Source organism: Chrysemys picta, chromosome 13 (assembly GCF_011386835.1).
Source record: "Chrysemys picta bellii isolate R12L10 chromosome 13, ASM1138683v2, whole genome shotgun sequence".
Classification (NCBI taxonomy): Eukaryota; Metazoa; Chordata; order Testudines; family Emydidae; genus Chrysemys; species Chrysemys picta.
Window position 1 is genome coordinate 53,969,327 of NC_088803.1, and position 7,321 is coordinate 53,976,647.

A 7,321-nucleotide genomic window follows, 5' to 3' on the forward strand; every position below is an offset into this window, starting at 1 on the left:
TCTTCCTGGTAATGATAGCATGCCCAACATAGGCCTTCTTGGCAGTGAAATTCTTCCCCGGACTGAAAGTCTAGTCAGTAATGAAGGTTTCTTGCTGCAGGAGGTCTGCTTGGCAAAGAATGTCCGCTTGGTAAAGGTATTATCGTCAATGAAGGTCTACTCAGCAGCAAAGAGGGTGTGCTTTGGTACAGGCCTTCTTGGAGAAGGTGGGCTCCTTGGCACAAGTCGTCTTGCTAAAGAAGGTCTCCGTGGCAATGGAAGTCAAACCAGTAATGAAAATCTACTTGGTGAAGGAGGCAAACCTAGCGAAGGTGGCCTGCTTGACCCAGGTCTCCTCGGTGAGAAAGTTCAGGTCTACTCAGTGATAAAGGTCTTCTCAGCGAGGAAGGTCTGCTTGGCACAGAGCTTCTTGGAAATGGAGGTCTCCGCAGTGGAAGTCTACTTGGCCTTGAATGTCTCCTGGGTGAAGGAGGAGTGCTGGGTAGTGGAGCTTCTCAAGAGCCCGTGCAAGGCTCCCCAGGGTGTCAGCTGTGATAGTGACGGCAGCCGTTACAGATGCTGGGCCAGTTCCTCGGCTGATATGAATTGTCACAGCCCTATGAGGCCATGCCAGTTCACGGCACCTGTGGATCTGGCCTGCTTTGAAATTAAATGGACTAAATATTAACATATATTTAATGAACACATAGTTAATGACAGGGACGAGTGATAACTCCTTCTCCCAGGAGGGCCAATGGGAGTTTGCCATGAACCTCCCTCGGAGCAGGATCAGACTCTCCCCCACCTAACACTGGTCAGCGTGGATGTACCGTGTTACTGCTCTGCGCTGGTGCCGTCTGCTGTTGTACACCCGCTTTGCATAGCTCTAAACGACTCCACATGCCCATTATAAATCACGCGCTTCCACCTCCTTAAAAAAACACAGTGGGCCTGAGTCACCGGCATCTCACCAGTGTGACTCTTTAGACTTTGGTGATACAAGGTGATACAGTGGTGAATGAGGCCCAGTGAGTTCAATGGGGATGCTCCGTCCTGAAGTTAATTGCATCACAGTATTTCCAGTCTTTTTAATGGTGAAATTTTCAGCTTTTATCAAATTAAAGGCACACATTCAAGGTTTATAAGCTTACAATGGGATCTACTGTGCCTGCATTATTTCGGATCACAGGCGTGAGGTCTCCTATTCCCTGATCCATCTCTTAGTTTTTGTGAGTGACGGGCTATTGAGACATACAAGAATCCTGTTCTCAGAGAAGAAGGGAACCATCATGTGCCTGCCTGTGACCATAGACTTACAGCCCAGAGTCCTGTTACTTCGTTGCTTTCTGCCTGAAACGCGTCATTGGACCAGCACTGTGGGAAGCGGATGGATTGGCATCCAGAAATACACACTGAGTTTAGAGTAGACTCTGAGTTGTGTGTAGCTGTTATGACCATGCCTTTTCAGTGCTGCACCTTCCATTTCTAGGGTGAAATCTTGGCTCTGTTGAAGTCAATTAGCAAAACTCCCTTTGACTTCAATACAGCCCTTACCTGTCGGTAGGGGCAGCTGCTGTACTTGGAGTCAGCAAGGAGAGTGCTTTCAACAAGGTGCGGAGGAGGCTCGGACAGACAGAGACAGACAGACTGTGCTCTCTTACGGGGTCTTCCTTTGTTCGTTCTTCTTTTGATGTTTCCTTTCCTCCAAAGTCAAAGTAATTCAAGCGGAAAGTCGACACTTGCTCTTGGCGTCCTGAAAAACACACTCATCATATGAGACCTTGACAGTGACCTTTCCATTGAAAGAGCAGCAACAGAACAAGAAGAACCGGGGGCAGGCTCTGAGGCCATGTAAAACACAATGGCTGGGGCCAGAATTATGGACGGCTTTTCATTAATATGCTGCTTCGATACTCCCTTGGCCTTCTCTGTAAATGCTCAGAGTGCACAATGTTTGCTTGTTTTTCAGTCTGCTTGAGGTCTGAGTGGATCCTCATGAGAAGTGAACATCGCATCACATGTCCGAATAACGCAGGATCCCCCCGGTGACCTCAAATTGGTATTAAGAATTGCAAGGGCCTTTTTGGTGGCTTCAAAATCAACCAGTGTAAGAGGTGGGTACTGGGACTATTTGACCTATTGGTAAATTATGAATAGCAAAGCATTGTGCTAATATGAATCCTTTCCACTGCTCTATTGGACTTAGCATTTATTAGTGCAAAGGAAGATCAGTAGCACCCAGGAGCCTGTGTCTTGAATTTCGGTGATTTAAGTGGGACTTACAAGGTGAAATGTATGTTGGCCATTTGCATAGTGGGTGAATTTTACTCTGGGTGCAAAATTCTCAGTTCCCTGCTCCCTTGTGGAGAATCCTGGCACACAGACCAGATTGACTCTGTGCTACTTTCCAGAATTCAGCCTATGCAGCAGGAGACCCTGTGCAGAGGAGTTTGAGTAGCAGCCGTGTTAGTCTGTAGCCGGAAAAAGAACAGGAGAACTTGTGGCACCTTGGAGACTAACACGGTTATTTGAGTATAAGCTTTCGTGGGCTGCCCATGAAAGCTTATACTCAAATAAATGTGTTAGTCTCTAAGGTGCCACAAATACTCCTGTTCTTTGTGCAGAGGAGATGACTTCAGAGTAAATCTCAGTGCCCCGATACAGCATTCATGCAACTTTCGCTCCCCAGAGAGGAGAGAACCCTACCAGAAAAGCAGCTTTCTGGGTAAACTTGCTAGGGATTCACATACCTATATTTGTATATGGAAATATTTAAACTAAAATGCAGAAAGCATCTGTGGGTCTAATTATGAATTTTTCCATATTAAAAATGGAAGAAAACGTCAATCTCAAATCCAAGCACAGCTTTACTCTTTAATAAGCAGTTTTTTCAAAGGTGCTGCCTGGATAGCGCGAACGGTGGGAACTGTTAACATCCGAGCGCACCCAGGCTGCAGTATGTGTGAGCTTCTGGGCTTTCGAGCCAGCACAGCATTTCAGGTTCCTCCTGATCATGGGACTCTTGTTCTCAGAAACTCTTCAGTATTATTTTGAATTTCTTCCTTTTCTTCTTCCTAGCTTGATCACCAGTCTGGTGAGTGGCTTGCTGGATCCCACGCTTCATACCCTCTTGTCTACACTGGCAAGTCTGCAAACAGGTTCTTTGGGATGAGCAGCTGTAATTTAATCAAAGTGACTGCAGCTTCCAAAATTATCTAGTAGATATATATGCACAATATGTGATATATCTGCACAACTCAATTATGCTTTATTTTATATGCCATAATTGAATTGCACGTACTTTCTTGAGCTTTTCTGCAGCTAGATTTATTTTTTTAAAGTAATTCAAATTCCATCATGCAATGTTACGAGCTAATTTGTGATCAATTGCTTTCCGAAATACCTTTTTGTACTGAGGAAGTATGGTAAACAGAAGTGACAGTACCACTTAGAAACATGCCACTTGTTAGACAATCTTTTACTCTGTTAAATAGAGTCGATGCTATTTTGAGAAGTAGGCAGAGTCATTTGTATTTCTCTTTGCCATGGAGAAAACTATGTCCAGGGAGCTGATTGCTCCATATTGATTCAAAGTCTGAACTGAGATGACTGATGAGGTTAGCACAATGTTGTCCATATGACTGCAGCCTCCCAGGGCCGGTGCAACCACTAGGCAAACTAGGTGGCTGCCTAGGGCGCCAAGTGGTTGGGGGCGGACTAAAGCGCGCTCCGGGGCGGCGGTGGAGTGGAAGTGAGCTAGGGCAGGGGGGCCTGGGGAGGGCTGCCTGCAGCAAGTAAGGGGCGGGGGGCGGCACACAGGGGAACCGCTCCCCACCCCAGCTCACCTCTGTTTCGCCTAGGGTGCGAAACATCCTTGCACTGGCCCTGCAGCCGCCTCACCTGGGCTGTCCTACTTGCTGTCTTTGCAGTTCTGTCCCTGCAGTAGTGGAGGAGGACGACTGAGGAAGAACTGGTGATAGTAGAAGCCGGCAGGAGTGGACATTTTCCGGCTCAGTCATGAGAACTCACTGACATGATCACTTCTCTCCCAGCTGCAGGTGTCAGCCATGGAAGGCCTGGTCAGTCACATTCTTCCCAGCACATTCCAGCAACCAGCTAGCAGTCAGGGGGGTTGGAGCATTTTGCTAATTCTCTGCTCAGTTTTGAAGCCCAACGTTCAGAGCTCCCTTCTCTCTCTCTCTCTGGTTAATCTCGGTGGACATGCATGAGTCCTGCAATGGGGGCGTTCGTTCAGCATTAGTGTGCCGCGGATATTGGCATGTGCATCATTGTTAAAACCATTCCCATAGGTGCACAGACTTTTAAGGCCAAAAGGGTGATTTAACCTGCTGTGTAACAAAGGCCACCACGTCTCACCCTCTGACTCCTGCATTAAGCCCACATAGTGCGGTTGAGCTAGAGCATAGTTTTAGAGAGACATCCAATGTTTAAAATACCCCGGGGCATAGTTTATTTGTTGTTGGCTTTCGTATCCTGTGGCTGACAAGCTGTTCATCTGTCAGTGTAATAAAAAAGCTCAGGAGACTTTTGCTGATATTCACAGACGGTCCAGGGGATTAAACAAAGAAGAATTTAATCAGATGTGTAGGCTGTTCCTGCTAGGTCTGTGCAGACACCAGGCACAGAGCCCACAGCTTTGTTGTGTAGGATTTACACGTGTCATGGGGATTATCCAAATGGTGTTCATACAGCAAAACTTTGCTCTTAAGCAAGGCCAGCGTTCGCCAGCCCTTGACAAAAGCAGGCCAGTACGGGTTGCTATCAGACTGCATATACAATGCACTTATGCAGCCATTCAAATAGCTGAGGAATTCACTGGTTTGCCTAGATCTCCGGTTGGGCCATAAAAATCCCCAAGAAGGTCCATTTTCCTGCCTTCTTCCAGCTCCTCAGCGGAGGGAGGCTAGCTGGAGGCTGCTGGGGGCTGAGGAGGTCTGGGTGACAGCACCTCGCCCTGCTGAGCAGTTTCTCAGCTCACCGACAGAAGCTGCTCCAGTATTACCTTGCCCCTTTCCCATCCTGGGACCAACCCGGCTCCCGACACAACGCTCCAGTTAGCAGGGAACACAGGGCAAGCTCAGAACTGCAGGAATGTGCATGTTGCAAACACAAGAGAGGGAAATTCCAGTGCAGTGGCCTAGAACTGGCAGAAATATTCATGTCTACATGGAAATGGGACAGGTGGTTCCCACTGCTCTTCGAGGAGGTGTGCGGGGGGAGAGACTATGAAACTAGAAGGGAAAAGGGCCGAATCAGCTAGGAAAAGATGAAGTAATAATGCTTTTATTTTAAATTCCAGCACTGCAAAAATCAGGCTACCCTGGTAAACCTCGATGTTGCTAGTGCTCACAGCGCTCTACAGGAGCGAAGAATCTAAACTCTTGTTCAGTAAGCAAGTGCATACGATATCTCTCTCTTGTTCCCGTTGCATCCATGTGATGTCCTGGCTATGATGTTCTTTAAACCAGTCATCCTGAAGGGAGGATGTGGATCTGATCCTGAAGCCCGTCCTCATCGCTAACAGCCTAAGTCTATGAACGGAATGATCTGGCGGTGTTACCAGCAGCAGCTGGGGGCTGGACTCGATGGCTCAGGGGGTCCTTTCCAGTCCTATGTCCTCTGTTCTTCATGCAAAACTCCCACTGAGTTGGGGCTGCAGGAGCAGGCCTAAGGAACTAGCGTGAGTTGAGCATTTTGAAGTGTTCCATTTGGACAGGACCTTCTCCTGCTGCAGAAAATCCGGCTCTTAGACGAGACCTCTGCCAAATCCCGCCCCCCCCACCCCTTAAAGAAAGAGAGCGAGAAGCAAGACTGAATAAACCTGAATGTCTTCCCTTTCCTTCAGCATTTAGATTTGTTGACCGTTTGCAAAGCAAATGGTGCTGCTTCTGGTGATTAAAAAAAAAAAAAGCGAGCACACAAACCAATCCAAATACACAGCTAGTTCGTTCACAAACATCTATGCTTTGAAATGATCAGAGTACATGTTATCCTGGTTTGTTCATTTCAACAGGCTTTGGCAGAGCATTGCATTGTGGGTAGCGCTGTTTCACATTTCCTCTCTTCCTCATTACACTAAAAGATTCATCTTCATCTGCATTCAGTGTGTGGTGTCGTTTGCTTTTCCAAATGGCCAAAGGATTTTAGCATTTGCAAGAGTTTCATTATTAATCTCTCCTAGACGCTCCCGAAATAATTCTGCTGCACCGAGAATGTTGAATAGATGAGTCTGTCAGAGAGGCGGGAGAACACAGACCGGAGACTAAGTCCCAACTCGCCCTGAAGGAATCAGGGTTTTTCTCAATTTAAAGTAGCTGGAAAAATGTAGCAGATGAGGAGGAATAACTATTTCCCTGATTTGCATTTATGCAGATTTATTCTGTCCCTGTTCTCCATTCTGGGCAAATCTTCCCCCTGTATTAAGCCTCAGTAGCCAAGTGCGGGGTGGGGGTGGGGGGGTATGTAGCAGGGCTGCTCTGTGACCAGTCTTGTGTCTGATGAAGTGGGCATTCACCCCGAAAGCTCATGCTCCAATACTTCTGTTAGTCTTAAAGGTGCCACAGGACCCTCTGTTGTTTTTTACAGATTCAGACTAACACGGCTCCCCCTCTGATTCTTGTGACCATAATGACAGTCTGCAGGAGCCTCTGTGTCACTTGAAACCCTCATTTTCTCACTCAGGGGTCACAGATTCACCAGCCCTGCTCCCATTCCTCCCCAGGGCCATCCCATCCTGGGGGGCTGCCGGGCTTCATGGCATGCAGGGGGTGCTGCTCAAGGTCCCCTGCGCCTCACTCCCCTCAGAACTGCACTAGTCACCCCGTGAATGGTACCTGCTCCCTGGCTGGAATGGCTCAGTACTCTCCCAGCCAGGAAATGTTTGTCCCTGCGCAGCTCAGGGGCTGCATGGGGAAAAGCAGGCCAGGCCAGAAAGGCCAGGGACGGGGCAGCCCTGCTCCGTGATGTACTTCCTCTGAGCAGGCAAGTCCTGGGGAAAGCCATGGAGAATAGCACCTCTTCCAGAGGCACCGAGCACGGACAAGGGCCATCAGTCACTGGCTGCAAGGCTACTGATCGTGTGGAGGGGAATTCGAACAGCCATCTGGGCAGGATCTATGGGGAATAACCGCCTGGATTCCTGTGGATCCCTTGCCCCCCCCTCTACCAGTCCTGGCGTATGGGGGCAGAATGCTCAGAGTCCGTGACTCCATAGGAGCTGTAGAGTTTTTACATTCACTCCCCCCCCCCCCCCAAGCACATTTGTCCATATGGTTCAGTGGCTTCTTCCCTCTAGGAATTCCTCCCTTCAATCACTGGGCTG